Source organism: Saccopteryx leptura, chromosome 1, assembly GCF_036850995.1.
Source record: "Saccopteryx leptura isolate mSacLep1 chromosome 1, mSacLep1_pri_phased_curated, whole genome shotgun sequence".
Classification (NCBI taxonomy): domain Eukaryota; kingdom Metazoa; phylum Chordata; class Mammalia; order Chiroptera; family Emballonuridae; genus Saccopteryx; species Saccopteryx leptura.
The window spans coordinates 314,798,761-314,826,012 of NC_089503.1; the positions used below are offsets into that span (position 1 = coordinate 314,798,761).

The window sequence follows — 27,252 nt, forward strand, 5'->3', positions numbered from 1 at the left end:
AAAAAGAGTGACAGCTCTTCCCAAGAAAAGGCAGTTTCTACCCTTAACACATAAAAATTACACTATCAAAAAAAAAAAGGAATTACACTGTCCTAATTTTTTTCACACTGGTGAGAACACCATTTCAGATCACATTTTGTGACTTTCTGTGCTGGGGACACAGCTGAAGGCTCCACAGCGCTCAGGCAGCTGCCCTGCTGTCTCCATCTTCAACCTGGCAATTCCGCCTGGAGGGGCAGCATCCCAGCACCAACAGCACCCCAATGGTCATGGGCACTGTGAGACACTTACTGTGGCAGTGACCCCAGACACTGCATTCCTCCCCTCCTGAAGGACAAGAACTCATAAGAAAGTATGCCCGGAGCACTGGTTTGCTGTTGAAGAAGTGACCTGACTTGTTTCTAGAAGGGTGGTTTACCTTGAGCCAGAGTATCTGTGCTTTGCTGCAAGGAAGTTTCATATGTCAACATTAAAACTGTTCACTGGGAACCTTCCAGGCTAAAGTCCATGGAGCAAAAGCGGAAATAAAATATGAGTTCTAAAAAGGCCATGATGTAGACTGGAATCCTTCTGATACAGTGCCAGATACTAACAAAACCCAAAAGACCTCAAGCAGCCCAGCAAGGAGACTTTGGGTAAAAAGGCTCAGTGCAAGTGGTCCTCCTCCCATGCAGGTGGGTTAGTGGTGAGTGGTGAAAACGTCTAATCAGGAGACAGGCCTGCAATGGAACCCACCTCCCCAAGCTCCAGCTGTCAGACAGGGAGGGACACCTCCAAGCTCTGCAGGGTGCCATGAGCAGCAGAGAGGGTATGGGACAAGCAGACTCAATAAATAAGCACAGACTTTATTATTTCAAGAACTCAAATACACAATGACTCCAGAGCTGCACCCAGCATCCCCATATGCACTCATGGGAACACGCCAGCCTGCACACCCAAGCTCCACCTACACACACATCCTGCACAAAGCCTGAGGCATGTGTACACGTGGCACAGTCCAACCCCAAGAAGACCAACCAGGAAAGAGGCTTAAACAGGCCTTGTAAGTGGGCTAGGGGTTACTGGGACAGGGAATTCTGGGTCTCTATCCCTATGCAGGGTCTAGAGGTGGAGGCACAGGTTTCAGGTAGGCACAACCCTTGGCCTCACAGATTCCTCATCCATAGGGAAAGTCGCATTAGAAGAGGGCCCAGGGTAAGAATCCCATGTGGCAAACCCAGCCCTAGTGCCACAGCCCGGCAGCCAGAGAAAGAAGCCATGATAGCTTGCCCCCACCCAACCCACTCGGAAATCCTACAGGTTCTCTCTTGTCAGCCACCCCTTCCTCCAGTCCCCAAGCTCCACCTTATTGGACTTCAAACCTGGACTCTCCCAACCTAACCTCACCCCTTCAGACTGGAAACTACATTCAGAATGCCTCCCTGACCCTGTCTCTGGACCCGACTTCCAAAAACAATCGTCTCTTGTGGTCGTGTAACAAAAGACTTCCCCCTCCCAGCCTTGGGGCTTCTCCGGACCCAGCCTCCCAGGAAGAATGACGGGACACTGCAACATTTAATTAGCACGAACTGAGAGCTGGCTGTAGAGAAACTTAACCCTGGCATTAAGTCATGTTTCAAAGTAGCTCCAAAAGTGCAGTTTGTGTTTTACATAAAGTTGTAGCAAGCTTTTAGAATTCTGGAAGCAGAGCTATAAAGTTATTGAATGTAAAATAAATACTTAAGGACGAGCAGCTGTGGAGGCCAGAAGATGGCACCTTGCAAACTATCAGTCAGAATACTGATTGTTATGTCAGGGGCTGAGTCAAGACCACAAATGCTGTTTCATTCCACCCTCTACAGAGGACACAAAGTTTTTTAAAGCAACTTTTCAGGAAGTTACTCTGTCCACTGGGCAGTGGCTGAAAAATTAAAACAAGAAAACAACTATCTGGTGTGGAAAAACCAGTGTGTACATAAATCTCCTCAACCATGAACTAAATAATGTGCATTTCAAATGTCATTCAGAGGCAAAATTTGGGACTGAGGATGGGATTATGCACTTCTGCTAACAGCCAACACATGCATCTAGTAACGTAAGTCAGCCTATACTGACTACCACATCGACCTGAAAGCATGTTCCATTCAGGTTGCCATCCCTGACAAGGCAAATTGCTGTGACCATCATGTAAAGATTGCATTTCCGACTGCTAAAGGAGCCAGTCTGAGGATAGAGATGGTCCAGGACAAAATGGTCAACTTAATCGTTTGTTGGCATTTCTGATGATGTCCTCAGGCCTGGCTTGCTGAATTCAACACCAAGCAGCACACTGACCCAAAGCGCATACCACCCTCCTAGCTGTGAGGCCTGTCAAGGAACCTTTCTACACCCAGCTTTCCACCTGCAAAACAAAGGTGTCATACAGATAAGTGTAATCATGTGTGGAAAAGTTGCACACTTGGCACAAAATAAACCTCAGTAAATATTAAATTTTTAAAAATCTTTATGATAATGAGGTGGAGTCAAAAACCAGTTCAAGCCCTGGTCGGATAGCACAGTTGGTTAGCCTGCTATGCCAAGGTTGTGGGTTCAATCCTCAGTCAGAACACATACAAGATTCAGCCAATGCCTGGCCTGTGGTGGCACAGTGTGTAAAGCATTAACCTAGAATGCTGAGGTCACTGGTTCGAAACCCCGGGCTTGCCTGGTCAAGGCACATGTGAGAAGTAACTACTACAAGTTGATGTTTCCTGCTCCTCCCCTATTTCTCTCTCTCTCTCTCTCTCTCTCTCCTCTTTCTAAAAATCAATAAATAAAATCTTAAAAAAAGAATCAACCAATGAATGCACAAATAAGTGGAACAACAAATCAATATTTCTCTTTCGCTCTATCTCTAAAATAAATAAAATTTTAAAAATAAGATAAAAAATGGCCCTGGCCGGTTGGCTCAGTGGTAGAGCATCGGCCTGGCGTGTGGGGGACCTGGGTTCGATTCCTGGCCAGGGCACATAGGAGAGGCGCCCATTTGCTTCTCCACTCCCCCCCTCCTTCCTCTCTGTCTCTCTCTTCCCCTCCCGCAGCCAAGGCTCCATTGGCGCAAACATGGCCCAGGCGCTGGGGATGGCTCCTTGGCCGCTGCCCCAGGCGCTGGAGTGGCTCTGGTTGCAGCAGAGCGACACCCCGGAGGGGCAGAGCATCACCCCCTGGTGGGCGTGCCGGGTGGATCCCAGTCAGGCGCATGCGGGAGTCTGTCTGACTGTCTCTCCCCGTTTCCAGCTTCAGGAAAAAAAAAAAAAAAAAGATAAAATAACCAAAGGTAAGTCTGGAATTTAATCTATCAATTATTTTACTCAGTTTTCATAGAGGAGACATTCTAGACACTCCAATGATCAAATCACATTAATTTTTTCCATGATTCATGAGTGAAAAGGACAAAGACAAGCTAAGAGTCTGTGCCTTTGGGGTTTGGTAGTTACCATCCAGCTTGGTTGAGAAACCCTAAGGATGACTTGGGGCCTCCATCCAGCCCCTGCCAGAGTCTTCACCGCACACACAACCAACAGTGCTGCCAGTTGCCGAGGCAACAGCCAACCTAGACATGTTTAAGCATCTGTAGAAACCAGGGCAAAGTACAATTTCCATACTTGCTATAAAAACACAGAGTGCCAAGCACAGAGCAAAGCATTACTCTAAAACAGGGGTCCCCAAACTTTTTACACAGGGGGCCAGTTTACTGTCCCTCAGACCGTTGGAGGGCCGGACTATAAAAAAAACTATGAACAAATCCCTATGCACACTGCACATATCTTATTTTAAAGTAAAAAAACAAAACGAGAACAAATACAATATTTAAAATAAAGAACAAGTAAATTTAAATCAACAAACTGACCTGTATTTCAATGGGAACTATGGGCCTGCTTTTGGCTAATGACATGTTCCATATGCTCCTCTCACTGACCACCAATGAAAGAGGTGCCCCTTCCAGAAGTGCAGCGGGGGCCGGATAAATGGCCTCAGGGGGCCGCATGCAGCCCACGGGCCGTAGTTTGGGGACCCCTGCTCTAAAATTTGGATTTATTGATAGGATAAACATGGTTGGAAAGCGGAAACCAGAAGCTAGGCAACACACAGCAGAGCCAATGCAGTTAGACTTGCCCTTCAGTGCTGTCACCAAAAACCCACTTGTGCCTGGGAAACAAAAACTCTTATGGCTTCTGTATTGTTTGTGATTATTTCCTCTTATTCCTACCTGACTATGTAATAATGTCTTTGTTTTGTTGTGAACGTCAACCATTCGTAGCTAGTATAAGAGGAACCAAGAAAAGAGAGTTTTTGTCCATGGTGAGGCCAGAGAACTAAAGGGGAAGCAGCCCCAGGAATGGGGGGTGGGGGATAGAGAAAAACTGGAATCCGAGGGCATCCCAGGGTAGGATTCCAGGGGTGAGAGCTGAGGTCCATCCACTGCTCCCCACCTGGAGCCCCTTCTTTTTTTTTTTTAAGATTTTATTTATTCATTATAGAGAGGGGAGAGAGAGAAAGAGAAGGGGGAAGGAGCAGAAAGCATCAACTCCCATATATGCCTTGACCAGGCAAGCACAGGGTTTTGAACCAGCAACCTCAGCGTTTCCAGGTTGACACTTATCCACTGCGCCACCACAGGTCAGGCTGGAGCCCCTTCTTATCCCTGCTAAGCACATTTTCCTTTGCAGACCCTGGAAAATGAGCGACCAAGAACACAGGACTCCACTCAGAGGGTGAATACCTAAGGGACAGTGGATGGCAAAAAAGTAAGCCGCCAGCACATGGTGAAGGAGCACAGTGAAGGACACAGTGACCTCAGTACAGAAAAACAAACAAGCAAACAAAAAAAACAAAGAAAGTAAGCACCAACACTATAAACCTCCCAATATGTTCTTTGAGATGTTTGAACAGAGCTAGGAACACCCTTGAAAGCAGTATCTACAAGTTAGTCAAGCAAGTTAGGCAAAATCGAAGTATGCTGAGATTCCCCACAGGCTAATCCACTGGATAAATGAAATGGGGGGTGGGGAGGAGGGACAACCTTGCACAGTCTTTACTAATATGCAGACAGGAAGTCTGGTCAACTCTCGGTGGTGACACAGTGGATAGAGCATTGACCTGAACGCTGAGGACCCAGGTTCAAACTTGCTTGAGCACAGACAGGCTCACTAGCTTGAGTGTGGGGTCACCGGCTTGTGCATGGAATCATAGACATGACTCCATAGTCGCTGGCTTGAGCCTTAAGGTCAGTAGCTTAATTCCAAGGCCACTGGCTTGAGCAAGGGGTCACTGGCTCAGGTGGAGCCTCCTGGTGAAGGCACATATAAGAAGCAATCAATGAACAACTAAAGTGCTGCAACTATAAGCTGATGCTTCTCATCTCTCTCCCTTCCTGTCTGTCTCTGTTTGTCTCTCTCTCTCATGCAAAATAAATAAATAAATAAAGTAAAAGCATCTAATTCAAGTAAAATGATATCCAGAAGCTTAGGAAGAAAATATGACACATTTAAGAAACCTTCACAAAAGTTTCTTATCTCACAGATATTTGAAAGTTCTAAACACAAAGGTATCTTTTTTTTTTTTTTAGAGACAGAGAGAGGAATAGATAGGGTCAGACAGAAACGGAGAGAGATGAGAAGCATCAATCATCAGTTTTTCGTTGCGACACCTTAGCTGTTCATTGATTGCTTTCTCATATATGCCTTGACCGCGGGGATACAGCAGACCGAGTAATCCCTTGCTCAAGCTGGCGACCTAGGGCCTCGAACCTGGGTCCTCCGCATCCCAGTCCAACGCTCTATCCACTGCGCCACTGCCTGGTCAGGCTAAACACCAAGGTATCTTAAAGAGTAAGAATTTCTTAACATTTTCACCCATAAATAATCGTAAAAAAAACAAAAAAAAACCCCACCTCACAAGCAACCAAGCAGGTTTTTAAGACAACTATAAGACATGCATATCCTTTAATCCAGCACTTGTGTTTCTAGGAACTTGTTATACTATGAAAAAAGAAAAATGAAATTAAAAACTACAAATTCATCTACAACAGTATAAAAAAAAAAGTGGAAATAACCTAAAATGTCCAGCATTAGAGGAATATGTTAATTCATGAAATTAACAGGATTATATAACCATTAAGTCCTTTTAAAGACAATAGTAAAAACATGAAAAATATTTAAGCAAATCTGAGAAAAACAGCTGTAACAATGTCGACCAGTGAAATGGAGACGGGAACGTGTGGTGAGTGCGGGCTTCAAAGCCTCTCCCCTGCTCGCGGCCTGGATGACCTTGGACTAAGCACAGGATCTCACTACTTGCAGTGTCCTCCCGTTCAATCTGGGAACCCTGGAGGTGGATGGAGGCAGCACACCTGCCCTGCCTCTTCTGCAGCTTAGAACAAAGTAAGCAGTTAATAGGGGGCAACTATGGCTCCCAAGAGACATAATTAACCTCTTGTGTATGGAAAGTAAAATACAAATTGAGTTCTTTACTCAGAAAACACTATTTTTTTTTTTTTTTACAGAGACAGAGAGAAAGTCAGAGAGAGGGATAGATAGGGACAGACAGGAACGGAGAGAGAGATGAGAAGCATCAATCATCAGTTTTTCGTTGCAACACCTTAGTTCATTGATTGCTTTCTCACATGTGCCCTGACCGTGGGCCTTCAGCAGACCGAGTAACCCCTTGTTCGGACCGTGGGCCTTCAGCAGACCGAGTAACCCCTTGTTCGAGCCAGTGACCTTGGGTCCAAGCTGGTGAGCTTTTTTTCTTTTTTTTACTCAAGCCAGATGAGCTTGTGCTCAAGCTGGCGACCTCGGGGTCTCGAACCTGGGTCCTCTGCATCCCAATCCGACGCTCTATCCACTGCGCCACTGCCTGGTCAGGCAGAAAACACTAGTTTCATGTTGTACCTTCAATATTTAAAAGACAAGAAAGGGAAAAAAAAGGCCTTTAACCATAAAAATGACAATAGTCACAAGCACAAAAGCAAAATACTGCTCTAATTTACCAGCACACACAATTTGATATCACAATGCCAGTATAATGTGAAGTTCCTTCAAAATTTTTAAAATGTAGTGTAAATAAATACTCTACAGAAATGTAATTTCTGCTCCCTTGACTAAGAGCATATGATACCTTCCAAAGGCAGCTAATTAATGGAATGTGAGGCAACAGTACTCCTAAACCAGCTCTGGATCCCGGGGCATACACCCTCCCCTCACCTGTTGTGAGTCAGACAGCAGTAGTGGGTAGACATGGTAAACAGGTGGATGAGCAGGGACCATCGTGACCCACACCCAGCAGATAGGCTATTTAGATGCCTCTCCCTTTCTACCCTTTCTCTCCTAACTGTGCAAGTTATTGCAAACTTTCAGACTATTTTAAGCAAGTTAGTTGCAGGCACTGATCCCATCTTAAAAAAAGACCGTATAACTTGCCTTGATTTTGTTTCTGAGAGGTGAGGAAGAAGATTAACTTTTTTTTTTAAGATTTTATTTATTTATTTTAGAGAGAGGAGAGAGAGAGAGACAGAGAGAGAAGGGAGGGAGGAGCAGAAAGCATCAACTCCCATATGTGCCTTGACAAGGGAAGCCCAGGATTTCAAACCAGCAACCTCAGTGTTCCAGGTCGACGCTTTTACCCGCTGCGCCACCGCAGGTCAAGCAGAAGATTAACTTTTAAAAATTATTTCCAACCCTGGCCAGATAGCTTAGTTGTTTGGAGCATTGTCCAGATACACAAAACCTGACGGCTTGATCTCATCAGGGCACATATAGACACAGATTGCTGTTTCTGTCTCCCTCTCTCCCCCCTCTAAATCAATTAAAGGAAATCAATCAATTAAAGGAAAATCAATTAAAGGGGAAAAAAAAGTAGGGTCTCAGAACCCCTGTTTTAAAGATTATTTTCATATTTGCAGGTAAGTAACTCAAAATTTACTTACTCAAGGCACAAGATAGTAAAATGAGCTGTGGCTCTGATGGTGAGACTGTGAAGGTCAAATCATCACTCAGAGCTTTGGTTTACTCCTATGAAAAGTAGATTAAGGCCCTGGCCGGTTGGCTCAGCGGTAGAGCGTCGGCCTAGCGTGCGGAGGACCCGGGTTCGATTCCCGGCCAGGGCACACAGGAGAAGCGCCCATTTGCTTCTCCACCCCTCCGCCGCGCTTTCCTCTCTGTCTCTCTCTTCCCCTCCCGCAGCCAAGGCTCCATTGGAGCAAAGATGGCCCGGGCGCTGGGGATGGCTCCTCGGCCTCTGCCCCAGGCGCTAGAGTGGCTCTGGTCGCAATATGGCGACGCCCAGGATGGGCAGAGCATCGCCCCCTGGTGGGCAGAGCGCCGCCCCATGGTGGGCGTGCCGGGTGGATCCCGGTCGGGCGCATGCAGGAGTCTGTCTGACTGTCTCTCCCTGTTTCCAGCTTCAGAAAAATGAAAAAAAAAAAAAAAAAAAAAAAGAAAAGTAGATTAACACTACCTTGTGCAAGAATTAAACAAGCAGGTTTTTATGTCCCTCAGAAACCTCTGAACCCAGAAGCCTGTCTCAGATGGTGAAACCCCCACCCTCGCCTGTCCCCCTCATTCGCACCTGCCCAGACAGATTCCTTAGCTGACAATACCTTTACTAGTGCAGAGGCACAATGGTTCCTTAATTAAAACATTGTTGGCCCTGGCCGATTGTCTCAGTGGTAGAGCGTCAGCCTGGTGTGCAGGAGTCCCGGGTTCGATTCCCGGCCAGGGCACTCAGGAGAAGCGCCCATCTGCTTCTCCACCCCTCTCCCTCTCCTTCCTCTCTGTCTCTCTCTTCCCCTCCTGCAGCCGAGGCTCCATTGGAGCAAAGTTGGCCCGGGCACTGAGGATGGCTCCATGGCCTCTGCCTCAAGCACTAGAATGGCTCTGGTTGCAACAGAGCGATGCCCCAGACGGGCAGAGCATCGCCCCCTGGTGGGCATGCCGGGTGGATCCCGGTCTGGTGCATGCTGTAGTCTGTCTGACTGCCTCCCCGTTTCCAACTTCAGAAAAATACAAAAAAGAAAAAGAAAAAAAAAAGAAAACATTGTCATATTCATGCTAAATGGCACCAATGCAGGTTAGCTCTGTGCTCCAGCAATCAGTCTGCTACCAAACCCACTAATAGCAGGCTTGGAGGTTCTCGAGGGGAGCAGAGCCTGCTCCATGGCTTCTCTGGAGACCACAACTCAGATTTTGCACTCGGTGACAATGTAATTGGGTACAATGGAACACAAACATAGTTTAAAACATGAAAATGTTCACAAACTATGGTTTGGGCATCACCTTAGAATAAATTTCATTCAATGGAATAGGAACAGTTTATTCTATATGTAGAAGACCACCTGTAGGCCCCAGCAGAGACCTCATTGCTAGGCTCCCTGGGAGCTCTAGACTTGGGGTGAGGCCTGTGTGGGGTCTTGGCTCACCAACCTCAGCAAAACCACCAACCCTTCAGTCCTTCTTTTTCTCCTCTAAATGATGAAGACGGAAGCAAGCCAACAAGGCTGCTCTGAAAATAAAATGCGGATTATGAAAAGTCCTTGGTAAACTGCAAATGCCTACATAACCAAGCTGGTTTATTTGTTTTTATTTTTATTTTTTCCAAGCTGTTTTTACTCTGTATTTATTTATTTTTATTTTTTCTTTCAGGGACAGAAAGAAGAATCAGAGAGAGGGATAGATAGGGACAGGCAGACAGGAACAGAGAGAGATGAGAAGCATCAATCATCAGTTTTTTGTTGCGACACCTTAGTTGTTCATTGATTGCTTCTTCATATGTTCCTTGACCACGGGCCTTCAGCAGACCAAGTAACCCCTTGCTCGAGCCAACGACCTTGGGTCCAAGCTGGTGAGCTTTTTGCTCAAATCAGATAAGTCCGCGCTCAAGCTGGTGACCTCTGGGTCTCGAACCTGGGTCCTCCGCATCCCAGTCCGACGCTCTATCCACTGCACTACCACCTGGTCAGGCCCAAGCTGTTCTTATATATATTTAATTATAAAGTCAAGTTATTACTTAATACTCATTCTAAAAGTAAAAGGGCAATGGTATAGTTTGGAACACAAGAAACCTTCCATAATTCTACAACTTTAACCTCATTGCTGCATATTATTTTAATATTTTACACAGCTGAGCAGTGTACATATAACTTCACAATTTTCTTTTTCAAGTCTTTATATTTTTCATCACCTAAGTATGACTTAACATCATCATCACACACACTCTCTCTCCAGTTTTGAGTCACTAAGTCTAGTCATAGTAACATCCCATCATCACAGGACCTAACTTACCTATAACACTCAAATTAGGCACAGAATCACTAACCCAGAGGGAGCAAGCCTGTGTGGCAGGGCTGCCCTCAAAACCCAAAGAGGACATGACCACCCTTAGGCCTACGTCCCTAAAAAGAGGAGAAAAGCTTACAGGTTTGGAAAGAAGGGAGAAAGCAGGTGGTATAAGTGTGTTAGGATGGGAGGGTATACAATGCAGGGTTAGAGGCCTTGCCCACATCATCAACCTTGACAGCATCCTTGTGCCCCTGAGTCACCAAGGAAAGCTCTAAATGTACTAAACATACCTTGGCTGGAGAAAAGAATAACACATTTTAGAAGGTTTTTCATTAAAACTGGATAGCATAACATCAATTTGGGCACTTTAAAGATAGTATGTGTCCCTTCATTAGCAAATTCACTTAAGAAGACTGCACTCTGAGCAATACAAAATTACACTGAACCAGCACCATGGACTAGTCATAGAAGGGCTGTCAGCATCCGTTTGAGGGGAGGTTGAAGCATTTGGCCAAGGAAAGCCAGTTACCTAGTGGTGAAGCAGAACTCAAACCTAGGGCTGTGTGACTCTATGAGCATGTTACTCCCTGTACCTTACTGCAGAGTTACCTTTTTTTTTTTACAAGAATGGTGGTAGAAGTTACATACTGAATGCATGGATCTGTAAGCATAAGTCATGTGGAAAGAGAAGCAGAACCCAGGCAGCTGCTGCATTACTAAGCAATAATGTAAATGCAGGCAAAGAAATTGAGTCAAGACTGAGGCCAAGCCCACTCTGGAAGCCTTTTGTTAGACTTTAGCCTCTGCTTCCCAGGAACATCAATGCCAACCCCCAAGTCTCTGGGAACATAGGTGACCTTTGCAAAAATGAGCTACCTGGATCCCCTCTCCCCCTTCTGCATCCCTGACTTCTCAAGTGCTGGTTAGCTTCTGAACCTTTTCTGTCTACTACCCTGAAACAGCTCCTCATTGAAGTTCATGCTCCAGCAAGAGGCCCAAATCTGAGCTTGGCACACCAGGCAGGTCACACAACCTGAACTTGCCCAGCAGCCTTCCATTCCTCCATCATCAGCGGCTCCTCTCAACACAAAGCCATTTGCACCTGCAGGTTCTTCATAGCTCTGGGCTTCTGCCTGCTCTCTCCTACCAGTCACTGCCACCTGGAAAGCACCTATGGACTGACAAAATCACTTGAAAGTCATCTCGCTCAAGGTCAGCTCTCTGCAGTGTCCTGGGGGCAGTCAGATCTGCCCTCTTTGGTCCCCTCTATTTTGTACACACTCATATTTCTACTGTCCCAATGAAATGTGATTGCTTCTAAGCCTGCCTCCTGACTGAGCTGCCTCTACAGACTGCAAGAGTCACTGTAATCTCAGAATTCTAGAACTGTGGATGGAGCCAGGTACCAGGGGCACAACCCACTTAGTGGCCAGCATGCCCCATTCAACCTACCCACCTCGCTCACTTCCCTTTCCATATACACTCCTTCCCAACACTCTTAGCTCAGAGAATACAATTACAGTGGTACCTTGAGATACGAGCAGACCAACATACAAATTTTTTTAAGATACAAGCTGCGACACAGTCCGTATTTTTGTTCAAGATCCGAGCAAAATTCCGAGATACGAGTCGTGATTCGGGAAGCTGCCGCTAGTTGGCAGGTTGGCGCACAGGTCCGGTATCAGCAGCACAACACCAGCATCTCGTTCTTTCTCACATGTTACCCGCAGAATCAAGTCGAATCTCGTGCCCTATACTCGTTCTTGCATCATTTTTGCATTTTTTTACTAACTTTTTTTGTGTGCTATCATAGGGCCAAAGAAAGTGAGCGTAAAGGACAATGGTGAGAAGAAGAGAATGATGTAGATAGAAGTAAAGCAAGAAATAATAGAATAACATGAGCATGGTGTACGAGTAACTGAACTGGCAAGGCTGTACAACCACAATACATCTACAATTTGTACCATTCTTAAACAAAAGGATGCCATCAAAAGCGCAAAACCAGCGAAAGGAACTACAATTCTGTCCCAATTAAGGACAAATATCCATGAAGAAATGGAGAAGCTTCTGCTAGTATGGGTGAAAGAAAGAACTGGCAGGAGATACAGTGACGGAGACTGTAATATGCAAAAAGGCACGTATTATTTATGGCGACTTGAAGAAGAAAGAACCATCAACCTCAAAAGAGGCAGCAGAAGATACATGTAAGGCAAGTCACAGCTAGTTTGAAATTTTCAAGAAGAGATCTGGCATCCACTCGGTGGTGAGGCATGGTGAAGCTGCGAGTGCAGACGTTAAGGCAGCTGAGGAGTACATCGCACGTTTTGCTGCACTTATTGCAAAGGAAGGCTACATCTCCCAATAAGTGTTCAACTGTAACAAAACAGGATTGTTTTGGAAAAAAATGCCACAGAGGACTTTCATCACTGCAGAGGAGAAGAAGCTGCCAGGCCATAAAACCATGAAGGACTGTCTGACCCTTGCATTGTGTACAAATGCTAGCAGTGACTGTAAAGTAAAGCCACTGCTAGTGTATCATTCTGAAAATCCTCGAGCCTTTAAGGCTCACAAGATTCTTAAAGAAAAACTGCAGGTTATGTGGCACGCCAATGCTAGGGCATGGGTCACGTGGCAGTTTTTTATTGAATGGGTAAATCTCGTCTTTGGTCCTGCAGTAAAGAAGTATCTTCAAGAAAATAAACTCCCGATGAAAACACTACTAATCCTTAAAAATGCTCCAGTCCACCCACCTGGTCTTGAAGATGACATTCTCGATGAGTTCAAATTCATGAAAGTCCTCTACCTCCCACCCAACACGACTTCAATCTTGCAACCTATGGATCAGCAGGTCATTTCCAACTTTAAAAAGCTTTACACAAAGCATTTGTTCTGCCACTGCTTTGAGGTGATAGAGAATACAAATCTAACCCTTCAAGAGTTTTGGAAAGATCACTACAACATCGTGGTATGTTTACACATTATTGACTTGGCATGGCAAGATGTTACAAGAAGAACCTTGAACTGGCATGAAAAAAATTATGGCCTGATGTCGTTGCAGACAGGGACTTCGAAGGATTCGAACCAGAGACCGAGACTGAGGTAGAAGTGTTGGAGGAGATTGTATCCCTCAGAAAGTCAATGAGTCTGGAGGTAGATGAGGGTGACATAAATGAGCTCGTCGAGGAAGATAAAGAGGAACTCTCAACTGAGGAGTTGAAGCAGCTACAGATGATGCAACATACTGAGCTTCTGCAAGAGATTAGTAGTGAGGAGGAGGTAGAGTCGGAGGAAGTGATTTCTACAAGTGAAATTAAAGAAAGACATGCTGGCAATGTGGGAGCTTTCAAGTTTCATTGAAAAGAAACATACAGAAAAAGTTTCAACTGGTGGTGCCTCAGCACCTTTTTTTTTTACAGGGACAGAGAGAGAGTCAGAGAGACTCTGACTCATTCATTTAAAAGGAATGAAGAGAGATGAGAAGCATCAATCATCAGTTTTTCGTTGCAACACCTTAATTGTTCATTGATTGCTTTTTCATATGTACCTTGGCAGCGGGCCTTCAGTAGACCAAATAACCCCTTGCTCGAGTCAGAGACCTTGGGTCCAAGCTGGTGAGCTTTTGCTCAAATCAGATGAGCCCGCGCTCAAGCTGGCGAGCTTGGGGTCTCGAACCTGGGTCCTCTGCATCCCAGTCCAACACTCTATCCACTGCGCCACCACCTAGTCAGGCACTTCAGCACTTTTTAATGACACTTGTTTGTCACGTACGTTTCCGTAACATTTTAAAAGACAGGCAAAAGCAAATCTCTTTGAATAGATTTTTTATTCAAAAGTCCTGCAAGTGAAAGTGCTGAAAGTACAGCCAAAAAGGCAAAAACAGGTGATGATTAAATGAAAAATACGTAACGTTAAGCTTAGGTTAAGTTTAAAGTTAAGAAAGTGCTTTTGCCCTGGCCGGTTGGCTCAGCGGTAGAGCATCGGCCTGGCGTGCGGAGGACCCGGGTTCGATTCCCGACCAGGGCACACAGGAGAAGCCCCCATTTGCTTCTCCACCCCTCCGCCGCGCTTTCCTCTCTGTCTCTCTCTTCCCCTCCCACAGCCAAGGCTCCATTGGAGCAAGGATGGCCCGGGCGCTGGGGATGGCTCTGTGGCCTCTGCCTCAGGCGCTAGAGTGGCTCTGGTCGCAACATGGCGATGCCCAGGATGGGCAGAGCATCATCCCCTGGTGGGCAGAGCGTCGCCCCCTGGTGGGCGTGCCGGGTGGATCCTGGTCGGGCGCATGCGGGAGTCTGTCTGTCTCTCCCTATTTCCAGCTTCAGAAAAAAAAAAGAAAAAAAAAGAGAAAGTGCTTTTTTTTTAAGTTTTATTTACTTATTTATATTTTACAGAGACAGAGAGTGAGTCAGAGAGAGGGATAGACAGGGACAGACAGACAGGAACGGAGAGAGATGAGAAGCATCAATCATTCGTTTTTCATTGCACGTTGCAACACCTTAGTTGTTCATTGATTGCTTTTTCATATGTGCCTTGACCGCGGGCCTTCAGTAGACCGAGCAACCCCTTGCTGGAGCCAGCGACCTTGGGTCCAAGCTGGTGAGCCTTGCTCAAACCAGATGAGCCCGCACTCAAGCTGGCAACCTCGGGGTCTCAAACCTGGGTCCTTCCGCATCCCAGTCTGATGCTCTATCCACTGCACCACCACCTGGTCAGGCAAGAAAGTGCATTTTTTTACAAATAAGTTTTTGTGGTTTCATTTGAAATAAAATGCAGTTTTAGTTTTATTTAAAGTAAAGAAAATGCAGTTTTAGTTTACATTTAGTGTTAAGAAAGTGCCGTTTTAGTTTAGGTGTCTACAGTGCCTGCATCCCTTCCTCCCTCCCTCCTCCTCTGCCATTCACCTCCATTATCCACACTCGTCTGTCTCCAAGTTAAGAATACAGTACTAAATAACACTTTTTTCTTTTATTTCATATATTTTGTTATGCATTGGTAAAGTATACATGTGTGTTTCTTAATTAAAAACATGTCTTTTTTCATAATTTAGGATGGTCTGGGGATGTTTCACAGGGCTGGAACAGATTAAATCTATTTCAGTTATTTTAAATGGGAGAAATTTGTTTGATATACAAGTTGACTGGCTTACGATCTCAGTTACAGAATGGATAAACTTGTATCTCAAGGTACCACTGTAAAATAAAAAGCATGGCCCTGGCCAGTGGTTCAGTGGATAGAGTGTCAGCCTAGCATATGGACATCCTGGATTCAATTCCAGGTCAGGGCACACAGGAGAAGCAACCAATTGCTTTTCCCTCCCTTCCCTCTCTCCTCTCCTCTTCTCCTCCCACAGCCTGGCTCCATTGGTTTGAGCATGGCCCCAGGCACTAGGTCATTGGTCTGAATGTGTCAGCCTCAGGCCCTAAAAATAGCTCAGTACTCAAGCATCAGCCCCAGACGGGGGTTGCCAGGTGGATTCTGGCCAGGGTGCATGCAGGAGTCTGTCTAACTCCCCTCCTGTCACTTAAAAAATAAAATAAAATAAAAAGCACATACTTCAACAAAACAGCCTCATAAAGGCATTCCTAATCTCACTACTGACCACCTTGCCACTCTATCAATATTTATATCACAGATCGGGAAGCCACTGGAAGAGAAGGGATGACCCACAAGATGCAAGTTTCCCAATAAATGCTCATAGTGGGTTCTACCCCCGGTCAGGGCACATATAAGAATCAGCCAATAAATGCATGAATAAGTGAAACAACAAATCAATGTTTCTCTCTCTCTCTATCCCTCTCTCTATATATAAAATCAATAAATAAATTTAAATTTTTTTAAGTAAATGCTTGCCTGACTTTTGGTGGTACAGTGGATAAAGTGTTGACCTGGGACACTGAGGTCCCAGGTTCGAAACCCTGAGGTTACTGCCTTGAGTACAGGCTCACCAGCTTGAGCGTGGGATCACTGACATGATCTCAGGGTTGCTGGCTACAGCCCAGCTGGCTTGAAGCTGAAGGTTGCTGGCTTGAACCCAAAGCTACTGGCTTGAGCAAGGGGTCACTGGCTCGGCTGGAACCCCCCAGTCAAGACACATATAAGAAGCAATCAATGTACAACTTAAGTGATACAACTACGAATTGATGTTTCTCATCTCCCTCTTCACGCTATCTCTCCCCATCCAGTCTTTCTGCCACTCTCTCTCTCTCAAAAAAAAAGTAAATGCTCATAAATACTAGCAGAGCACAAGAAAAGAGGCGCAGGTCGCATGTTTAACTGAATGGTGGCAGGAGCCTGGAGCTTATACTTCATAGGGCTTGCTCTCTGACAGCCTCATTGCCTGATCAACGACTTTGGTTGTTCATTGATTGCTTCTTGTAGATGCCTTAACGAGGGGGTCCCCAGCAGAGACAGTGACCCCTTGCTCAAGCCAGAGACCATGGGATCACCAACACTCAAGTTGGAGACCCCACACTCAAACCAGCACCCTAAAGGTTTCAAACCTGGGACCTCAGCATCCCAAGTCCAACACTCTATCCACTGCGCTACTGCCTGTCAGGCTCTATGATGCTTTAAAGCAGGGTCCCCAAACTATGGCCCGCGGGCTACATGCAGCCCCCTGAGGCCATTTATCCGACCCCGCCGCACTTCTGGAAGGGGCAGCTCTCTCATTGGTGGTCAGTGAGAGGAGCATAGTTCCCACTGAAATACTGGTCAGTTTGTTGATTTTTTTTTTTTTTTTTTGTATTTTTCTGAAGCTGGAAACGGGGAGAGAGTCAGACAGACTCCCGCATGCGCCCGACCGGGATCCACCCGGCACGCCCACCAGGGGGCAACGCTCTGCCCACCAGGGGGCGATGCTCTGCCCCTCCGGGGTGTCACTCTGTTGCCACCAGAGCCACTCTAGTGTCTGGGGCAGAGGCCAAGGAGCCATCCCTAGTGCCCCAGCCATCTTTGCTCCAATGGAGCCTCGGCTGTGGGAGGGGAAGAGAGAGACAGAGAGGAAGGAGAGGGGGAGGGGTGGAGAAGCAGATGGGCACTTCTCCTGTGTGCCCTTGCCGGGAATCAAACCCGGGACTTCTGCACGCCAGGCCGACGCTCTACCACTGAGCCAACTGGCCAGGATAGTTTGTTGATTTTAATTTACTTGTTCTTTATTTTAAATATTGTATTTGTTCCCATTTTGTTTTTTTACTTTAAAATAAGATATGTGCAGTATGCACAGGGATTTGTTCATAGTTTGGTTTTTTGTTTGTTTGTTTGTTTGTTTTGTTTTGTTTTTGTATTTTTCCGAAGTTGGAAACGGGGAGGCAGTTAGACAGACTCCCGCATGCGCCGGACCGGGATCCACCGGGCATGCCCACCAGGGGGCGATGCTCTGTCCATCTGGGGCGTCGCTCTGTCATAACCAGAGCCATTCTAGCGCCTGAGGCAGAGGCCACAGAGCCATCCTCAGCACCCGGGCCAACTTTGCTCCAATAGAGCCTTGGCTGCGGGAGGGGAAGAGAGAGACAGAGAGGAAGGAGAGGGGGAGGGGTGGAGAAGCAGATGGGCGCTTCTCCTGTGTGCCCTGGCCGGGAATCGAACCTGGGACTCCTGCACGCCAGGCTGACTCTCTACCACTGAGCCAATCGGCCAGGGCCTCATAGTTTTTTTTTATAGTCCGGCCCTCCAATGGTCTGAGGGACAGTGAACTGGCCCACTGTGTAAAAAGTTTGGGGACCCCTGCTTTAAAATTTAGTGTTCTTGCCTGACCTGTGGTGATGCAGTGGATAAAGCACTGACCTGGAATGCTGAGGTTGCTGGTTCGAAATCCTGGTCAAGGCACATATGAGCATCAACTACTATGAGTTGATGCTTTCCGCTCCTCCCCCTCCTCTCTCTCTCTCTCAATAAATAAAATCTTTAAAAATATGTTTAGTTTTCTTTTGCATACATGAGCTCCTTATGTAGCTGAGACTCCATACTGTCAATAAACTTAAAAAAAAATAAATCAGTCCTTAAAATATTCAGAATCCACCAGAAAGCCACAAGAAGCCACTGTTGGACAGTCATGGTCATTGGTACAATCCACAGCCAGGTCTCAAACCCACCCAACAGCTCTGTCTCTCATCTGAGGACATATTTGGACGAAAACAACTCAAATAGTTGGAATTTTCACCTAACATTCATTTCACAAGTTTCTCAAGTGCTAAGCAATACTAGAAGTAATCATTTCAATGTACTCTTTAATCAATAAACATTAAATAAGTCTGCTTAAAACACCCAAGTCCTACAAATATGTACCTATGGAAAATATGGCAAGAAAAAATAAAAACAAAATAAGTAACCTTTTGAAGGTCAGGCAGAAAGGTGTTTAGTGATCCAAACTCAGACAAAAAAACAGTTCTTTCAGCAGACTAACAGTTTCCTCTGCAAGTGACACATTCTGGGATATTTATTTGCACTGCCAAACATAACTCAGAAAGACAACCATCTAAGAAACTAAACCTAATGGAAAAAACCCAAGCCGGCAACCAGAGCCCAGTTCTGATCCTAAGACAGTCCTCTGGCTGTGTGACCCTACCAAAGTGGTGGCCACATCTGGACCCCTTTCTGTATCACAAAAAGTATATCCTTTACCACCCACTCCACTCAAAAATGTTTTAAGGACAAAAACAAAATGAAAGGTAAAAAAAGGCTTTGGAATGTATCCTCTAAAAATACAAGTCATCTTATTATCAGCTCAAAGATGACTGGAAAACAAGGTTATAGAATATCAGAGGTGAGTGGAAGCTTAGAGATGAGATGATCCCGTTTTTAATCTGGGTCCAGGTCTCTGAAGATATCCACATGCGTGCTTTCTGGGAAGAAGTCCATAGTTGTTAGCAGATTCTTAAAATGTTAAGAACCTCTAAGCACCTTATTTTACTGATATGTAAACTGAGACCCAAGATAATGTGATTTTCCTAGGACCCAGGATTAGTTAGAGAAAGGCTGCACAGAGTTCAGGGCTCCTGTCTCCTTCTACGCTCCTCCCACTCTACCATTCTGCATTTTTAGAGAGTAAGAAAGTCACATAAACCTCATAGAGCCAAAGAGTATGTTACACAAGACACTGAACATGTAGTTTCTAAAGTTATAGCAAAGTTTCCTCTTTTCAAAAAGTTATACTAAACTTATTAAGACCAGCCTGACCTGTGGTGGTGCAGTGGATAAAGCGTCGACCTGGAAATGCTGAGGTTGCTGGTTTGAAACCCTGGGCTTGCCTGGTCAAGGCACATATGGGAGTTGATGCTTCCAGCTCCTCCCCCCCTTCTCTCTGTCTCTCCCTCTCCTCTCTAAAATGAATAAATTAAAAAAAAAAAAAAAAAAAGTATACTATGGCCCTGGCCAGTTGGCTCAGTGGTAGAGCATTGGCCCCGCGTGTGGATGTCCCAGGTTAGATTCCCAGTCAGGACACACAGGAGAAGAGCCCATCTGCTTCTCCACCCCTCCCCATCTCACTTCTCTTTCTCTTTCTCTCTTTTTTTTTCTTTCTCTCTTTTTCTCCCCTCCCTTCCTGGAGCCATGGCTGGATTGGAGGAAGTTGGCCTCAGGCACTGAAGATGGCTCCATGGCCTCAGCCTCGGGCGCTAAAAAATGGCTCCAGTTGCAAAGGAGCAAGGGCCAGCATTGCCCCCTAGTGGGCTTGCCAGTTGGATCCCAGTCTGGGCACAGGTGGGAAGTCTGTCTCTGCCTCCCTTCCTCTCACTAAAAAAAAAATAAAAAATTTTAAAAAGAGTACACTACTCTTCCTTTCATTAAAAATAAACTTATAATAGAAAATTTAGAGAATACAGACCAAACCCATCTGAATTAACAATTACAATAGTTTGATTTATATTTTACCACTTGTTTTCCAAGCATTTTAACCATTAAGATCTATTATTTACATAATGTTTTTTACTTAAAATTATAATAACATTTACTTTACTTTTTGATTACAGTTGACAGTCAACATTATTTTATATTAATGATGGTTATAGTAAAGTTTCTATCTTTATTTTCCTTCTCCAAGGCTTCTTGCTGAGGTCTTTGATAGTAGAGTCTGCATTTTATTCATTTCTATATTCTCATTCTATCTAGTTCAGTGCCTAGAGATAGGAAACACAGAGATGATTTTTTAAAATTGAAAAAAACGTTTTTTAAAGATTTTATTTGTTAATTTTAGAGAGAGGGAGAGAGAATGGGAGTGGGGAGCAGGAAGCACCAACTTGTAGTAGTTGCTTCTCATATGTGCCATGAAGCAAGCCCAGGGTTTCTAACTGGTGACCTCAGTACTCCAGGTCGATGCTTTATACACTGCGCCACCACGGGTCAGGCAATATTGAAAATTTTTAAGTATTAAGTTTATACAACGTTATATGTCAAATACATTTCAATTTTTAAAAATAAAGATTTTATTCTAGGAAACAAAAAAAAGGATTACACGGTACTGTTTTATTAAGCAAAGAGATAAATGTGCAATCATGGGAATAAATATGAGTCATTACATAATTAAAGAAAGAAATTGTCATTGTTGTTTTATGTGATTTTAATCAAAATACCAATATTTGTGCTCTAAGATGGCAGCTGTCCCTCAGTTACCTTTGGAACTACACATATGCCAAGAATGTTGCACTTCAGAGAATACTTTAAAGCTTCTTTTTAAAATGTCTCTAATCAGCAGACAGAGTCTTATTATCTGAATAGTAAGGAATTCCTTAAAACTAATACTAAATACTGTAGGAATTCCTACACAGTCATCCCAGAGACCATCACTGGGACCAACCAGGAGTCAGGTTTCGGGATGCTTTCAGGTATGTGAAGGATCACTGCCAGGGCCAGAAAGAAATGCAGTTACCTTCGGAATGCAAGCTGACGTCAAAACTAAGGCATTACTGCCTTAAGGTATGCAGCTGCAGTTCCAAACAATCTAATTGGAAAAAAACTGAACCAGCGCTATCACTCATGTGAAGGTGGTCATTACCCCCATAATCTACAAGGCCACCTTCACAAAGCCACCATTACAACCTGATGGCAGATAAGGCAGGCCCAAGTCAATTGAGAGGTTCAGGTGAGGGTGGCTAGAGTACTTGGTAAATGCTCGCAGGATCTCCAAACACAAGGCATTATTATTATTATTATGAAATCTATGTAATCTTTTTGATATTCCATAACACCCTGCAAAAACAGATGACCCCACTAGAAGCAGGAAACCTGAATATCATGCTCTTAACTGGATCTGTACAGACTTTAAAGTGAATAGAGAAGAAACAAAACGATTAAGGACAAGGTACTTCAGCTCTCACCCAAAAACTGGGCTGGCTATCAGAGATCTGGACTTGATGTCTAGGACTAGGGAAAGCCAACTTTATTTCCCAGAAGCAGAATGTGTTCAAAACCCAGATTTTTTTTTTCACACATGTATACTTTTAGATAATTTCAATATTATGACCTCTTACACATTTGAGACTAAAGTTCCAGTTCCCAAACAGTATGAGCTAAGAATGCTATTTCTATTTAAATGAGTTTTTATTCTTCGCCAAAAAAGTGAATAGAGTACAGATCTAATCAATGCTCTTCTCCTCTGTGTTATGTTACTTTCCCAAGTAATAAATATTGTATCAGTCTAATGGTCAGTTCTTTAAAGCTTCAAGACAATTGTCAAAAGAAAAACACACCACAGAAAAGTTTCTGATGTAGTGGCCTCATATCTCAACAAGCACAACCTCACCGAGGGGACTAGCAAACTCTAAAATTAAGTTTAAATGCACACAGATGAGAGTTTCCCATGTGAATCAAGAGAAACCCAAGTCACACTGCCAACCCCCCTCCCCTTCAATGCCTTTATAAGGAGGCTCCAGGCAGGCTTTTGATCAAGTGGAATAAGAACATTGGGGACAGCCCCCGCCAGATGGCTCAGTGGATGAAGTGTTGTTCTAGTGTGCCGAGGTTGTAGGTTCGATCCCCAGTCAGGGCACATTCGAGACTCAATCAATAAATGAACTAAGGGGAACAGCGAGTTATTGCTTCTCTCTCTCTCTCTCTCTCACAAATCAATGGGAAAATATAATTTTTTTAATTAAAAAAAAAAAGTCTGATCTGTGCTGGCACCATGGATAAAAGCATCAACCTAGAGTGCTAAGGTCGCTGGTTCGAAACCCCAGGCTTGCCAGGTCAAGGCACATTAAGAAACAACTACTATGAGTTGATGATGTTTTCTGCTCCTTCCCAGTTCTGTCTCTCTCCTAAAATCAATAAGGAGAATCTTTAAAAAGTAAAAACAAAAAATATTTGGGGCAAGAATGGGAGGGCTGGCATTCAAAAGCACCCACCTGACCTGCCCAGGTGGTGGCACAGTGAATAGAGCAACGACCTGGGACACTGAGGACCCAGGTTCGAAAAGCACTCACCTGGCCCTGGGCTCCAAACCCTCAATCCTAGGAGGGTTAGTTAATACAGAACTTCAGCATATTGGGACAACTACAGAGGAAGGAATCCAAGAGGAAGAAGATGTGAGCTCTGGGTCAGCAGCTCTACAGCTCACATTTGAATGCTTTGAGCTGGTCTCTTGATTTTCACCAGGACAGCCAGGAAGTGTTTGGCAAACAGTGTAATGAGCAGCCCTGGAGATTCTAAGTAGCCTATTCTCCTTAACCACAAAGACACAGGACGGTTAGGGTAAAGAATAGAAGACAAAGATCCACGAATGGCACACACACACCCCCACCCAAAGGCCACCTTCCCTCCTTCAGCCAGCCAGCCAGCAGCAGCAGCAACGTCCTCGAGGGCTACAGCTATGTGGGTCCCAAGGAAACGGGACAGCTTACTCCCCTGACCAACTGCGTCTGAAAGGAAAATCAACGGAGCAGAAACCCAATGAACCCCTGAAATTAAACAGCAGAAATAGCAAACCCTCCCTCCAATCCCAGACCTCTCCGGATGCCAGGCATGCTCCGAAACCCCGGAGGAGGGAGGACGCTCACGATTCTGTGCAGCAGTGACAATCTGGGAAAACTCCGAGGGGCAAAAAAAAGGGCAAACAGCTCCGAAACCCTACGACCTGCTTACGAGGAACGGCTTAGCCCCGCTCCCATCCAGAACCAGGAGAGGAACAGGGAGGGTGGGAAGGAAGGAAATGGAGGACGGTCATCAAAGCGCCCCAAGTAAGCGCATCCGCATATGTGTCCTGCCCGCTCTCTCCGCCCCCTCCCCCCAGGCCACCCGTGGTCCAAGCCGAGCCTCCAACAGGCGCTTCCCAGCCACACCTCTCCGGCGCGTCTCCCCCTGCCGCCCTCGCCTACCCGCGCGGCCATCAGGGAACCTCTGCAGCCCTGCGCATCCCTTCAAACAGCGGCCCCGCTCCTCCCTGAGTCTCCCCTGACGTCGCCCGCCTCCCCTTCTGCAGGAGCCCTTTGACCCCCCGCGGGCCCCGCTCCTGCCCTTCTCTCTCCAGCAAGCCCCCAACCCGCGCGCCCCACCGGCTCCCACTCTCCTCAAGCCAACCATGCTCCGGACCCCTGTCTCCTCCGGCTCCCCACTCCGCGCCCGCGTCAGCCCTGAACACACCCCCTCCCACGGCGACAGGAAGTTCGCGCGCTAGCAGCGCGGCCCCAGAGTCCGCCCTCGGCGCGAAGCTCGGCGGCCTGACAGGGCGCGGGCCGGGACACGGACCAGCGCACGGGCGTTCGCCCGCTCCTCCCCAACGGCCACCGAGCGCCCCTCACCTCGGACGCTGCTCGTCTCTCGACCTGCCGCGCACCTCGCTCCGGCAGCAACGGCGTCTCCCTCTCCAGCTCGAGCTCCGGCTCCGGCTCCGGCTTCGGCTCCGGCTCCGGCACCAGCTCGGCTCCCGCCCTCTCTCCGGCTGAGCTGCCCGGCCCTGCCCTGACCCGCCGCCACCACTTCTGCCGCCAGCGCCGAGTGCACCGCCTCCTCCGCGCCCGCTGTGCTCGTTCCATTGGCTGCTGGGCACCGAGCCCCACCCTACATCGCTATCAGCGCATTTTATTGGTCCAGAGGGGAGACGAGGCGGCACGCCCCCTAGCGCGCAAAAGGGGCCTCCCCTGGGCGCCATTGGCGGCTCCCCCTGTCAATCAGAGGGACAGTCCCTGCTTAAGCTGCTAAGTAAGGGTTGTTGGGGTCCGAGGTTGTGGTCCACGGAGCCAGCTCGTGGAGCCAGAGTTTTGCGGTTTGGCGGGCACCCAGGGGTAGGGGGGCGAGGCAAGGCAACACCGCGTCTGACTGGAAGTTTTTCTGAAAGTTTCCTCTCCTAAGGCGCTTAGAAAAGCCGATGTCATCAGGGATTCCTTAGACTCACGGTACTTGAGCCGGCTTAAAGTAGAGCAGAGGTGGGAGGGGGGATGGTGATTATTATGGTGCTGGTGGTGCATGTACAAAACCCAAGGAAGAGTTTCGGTACTGACACCAGGTAACTTTAGGGGAATGGCCCGGAATAAAGAGGGTAAATGGCAGAGCCAGGATTAGAAACCCCTGTCAGCCTGACCCCAAGCCTGTACTGGTTCCACATCACCACCTTGAAAATAAATCAGGAGGACAGTGTAGCAATATATGGGAAAATGCTAAACAGAAACGTTCAAAGAAGAAACTGGATACAAAATATAAAATGGTGGAAACTCTAAACCTGCTACTCTTGTGCGTATGGATAGGGACCTGAAGAAAGGCCACAAGAAATAGTGGTTGTTCACTTTCAAAACTGTTCTGTTGCACTGTGCTTATGATAATAATTTAGAAAGAAAGATACCACCATGCTGTGCTGGAACAAGCCAATGCCAAGAAGTTCCTGCCATTTTTCAGGGCTCAGCCCACAGGGACCACTGCCATCCAAAATGCCTGTGGAGCATGAGTGCCAAACCCAGTCACCAGCTAGGGTGTCCCAGCCCCATAAGATCTCAATTAGATCCACACACACATACTGCTTTTCCACACCCTGTGAAGATCCAGAATCCTTCCCAAGGTTCCCAAGTGTCAGTCACCTGTGCCTCTGGCCTCCCGCTCTTCTTCCACATACTCACGGGTCCTCAGCACCATTGCCCTCTCCATTTACACACACCTCACACAAATCCCTCTCCACACAGAGACCTGTGAGCCTAGCCCAGATTCCTGCAGACCGGACGCAGCAGGGAAGCCCTGAGCCCAGCACTGTCCAGCGACCTAAGACACCTTCTAGCCAAAGAGATCACAGCCTGCCACGCTACCCGGGCAGTGCTCTTCTCTCTTCCCTTACTCTCAAGACAAAACCAAAATCCCTCTCATTTTCTGGCACCCAACAATTTGACACTGTTGCTGAATTCTTTGGGTCTGACTTCTGTCCCAGCAGCTTATCAGCTGTCTTTTCCAAAGACAGGTCCCCTTTGCCAGCAATGAACCAACTTGGATCCCCTCCCCACAAACATTTCACAATATTACATCCAGCCTCCTTCAGTCATATTCAAACGAGCCTAGAGCCCAGTCCTGCCTCTTCCCTTTTCCCACTGAGGGACCTTGTGCAAGTCACTGCAGCTCTCTATACCTCTGTGTCCCTAACTGTGACACAGGGATGATGACATGGCCCCTTCTCACAGGGTTGTGGTGAGGAATCAGTGGGGCAAAACAGGTGAAAGTGTGGTGGCCAACTCTGGGCCCACAGGTGAGTGCTCAATATCTGAGCAGTTAACATGTGGTCACACTTTGTCAACTGCCATTTTGCTTCCTCTTTCCCATAAAATGTGTCCACTACCTGGGTATGGAACGGAGGCTGACTGGGTTAGTCTTTCAATGGCCATTTCCCACTACGCAGCCAGGATAAACAGACAGCCTAGGTTAAAACACACTTTCACAGAGAACAAAATGTCCTCAAGAAAAAATAAATAAACAAAAACATCCAGATTAGTTGTATTGCTGATAAAATATTCTTGTAATGTGGTGTACATGCTTCTTTTTAAGGAAAAAAAATTGTTTATTACAGACATTCACTTGATACTTAATTCCAACATGCAAGGCAGGGGGTGAGGGGTGAGGGGAGGAATAAATGTGGGTCCTGCTTGTGCTCCTAGGAAGACCCTGCAGGACATAGAGTCCAGAAGTAGGAGAGACCTCCCACTGTCACCTGTGCAGCAAGGCAGTGATCCCACAGGAAGAGAAACCCTCCAATAGAAGGGCAACAAAATCAAAGGCACAGATACTAAGCCAAGGTGAATGGAAATCATTAACGTGAAGGCCCAGAGGCAAGAAATCCTCTTCTCTTGCCTGACCAGGCGGTGGCGCAGTGGATAGAGCGTCGGACTGAGATGCAGAGGACCCAGGTTCGAGACACCCGAGGTCACCAGCTTGAGCGTGGACTCATCTGGTTTGAGCAAAAAGCCCACCAGCTTGAACCCAATGTCGCTGGCTCCAGTAAGGGGTTACTTGGTCTGCTGAAAGCCCGCAGTCAGGGCACATGTGAGAAAGCAGTCAATGAACAACTAAGGTGTTGCAAAGTGCAATGAAAAACGAATGATTGATGCTTCTCATCTCTCTCCGTTCCTGTCTGTCCCTGTCTATCCCTCTCTCTGACTCACTCTCTGTCTCTGTAAAAAATAAATAAAGAAAGAAATAAAGAAATCCTCTTCTCCAAGGAGAGAGGAGGGTTCTGCTTGGCAGAAGCATTGTGAACATGAGGAGAAATTAGGGGAAATACAGAAAGAACGGCAGCTGAGCAGCGAGTAGCTGTGCAATGCTGGCAAGTTGCTTCGTCACTCAGGTCTCAGTTCTCTCAACTGTAAAATGGGCTTAATCACAGGATATAGTGCTTAGAGTAAATGTAGGGATTCTTGAGATCACACCATGGTGCTCTAAGGATGTAGCAGACCCAGTCCATGTTTGATGAGTGTGTCCGAGGGCTTGTACACATATTGTAAAAGTGCTCTGAGAAATTTTGTGATTAAAAAAAAGAAAGACCCAAGAATATATACTGTGCACC

General features: G+C 46.3%; 1 protein-coding gene across 4 annotated transcripts in view; it reads right to left on the reverse strand.

The window, feature by feature from the left end:
• PACSIN2 (protein kinase C and casein kinase substrate in neurons 2) overlaps nt 1-24,204 on the reverse strand; it is a 162,556-nt gene extending 138,352 nt beyond the window's left edge. For all 4 annotated transcript variants that reach the window (XM_066358595.1, XM_066358590.1, XM_066358593.1 and 1 more), the window contains exon 1: nt 24,020-24,204. The gene's annotated coding sequence lies outside the window, so the exon portion shown is untranslated. The remainder of the gene's footprint in view (nt 1-24,019) is intronic.
• Between the last annotated feature and the right edge of the window lie 3,048 nt (nt 24,205-27,252).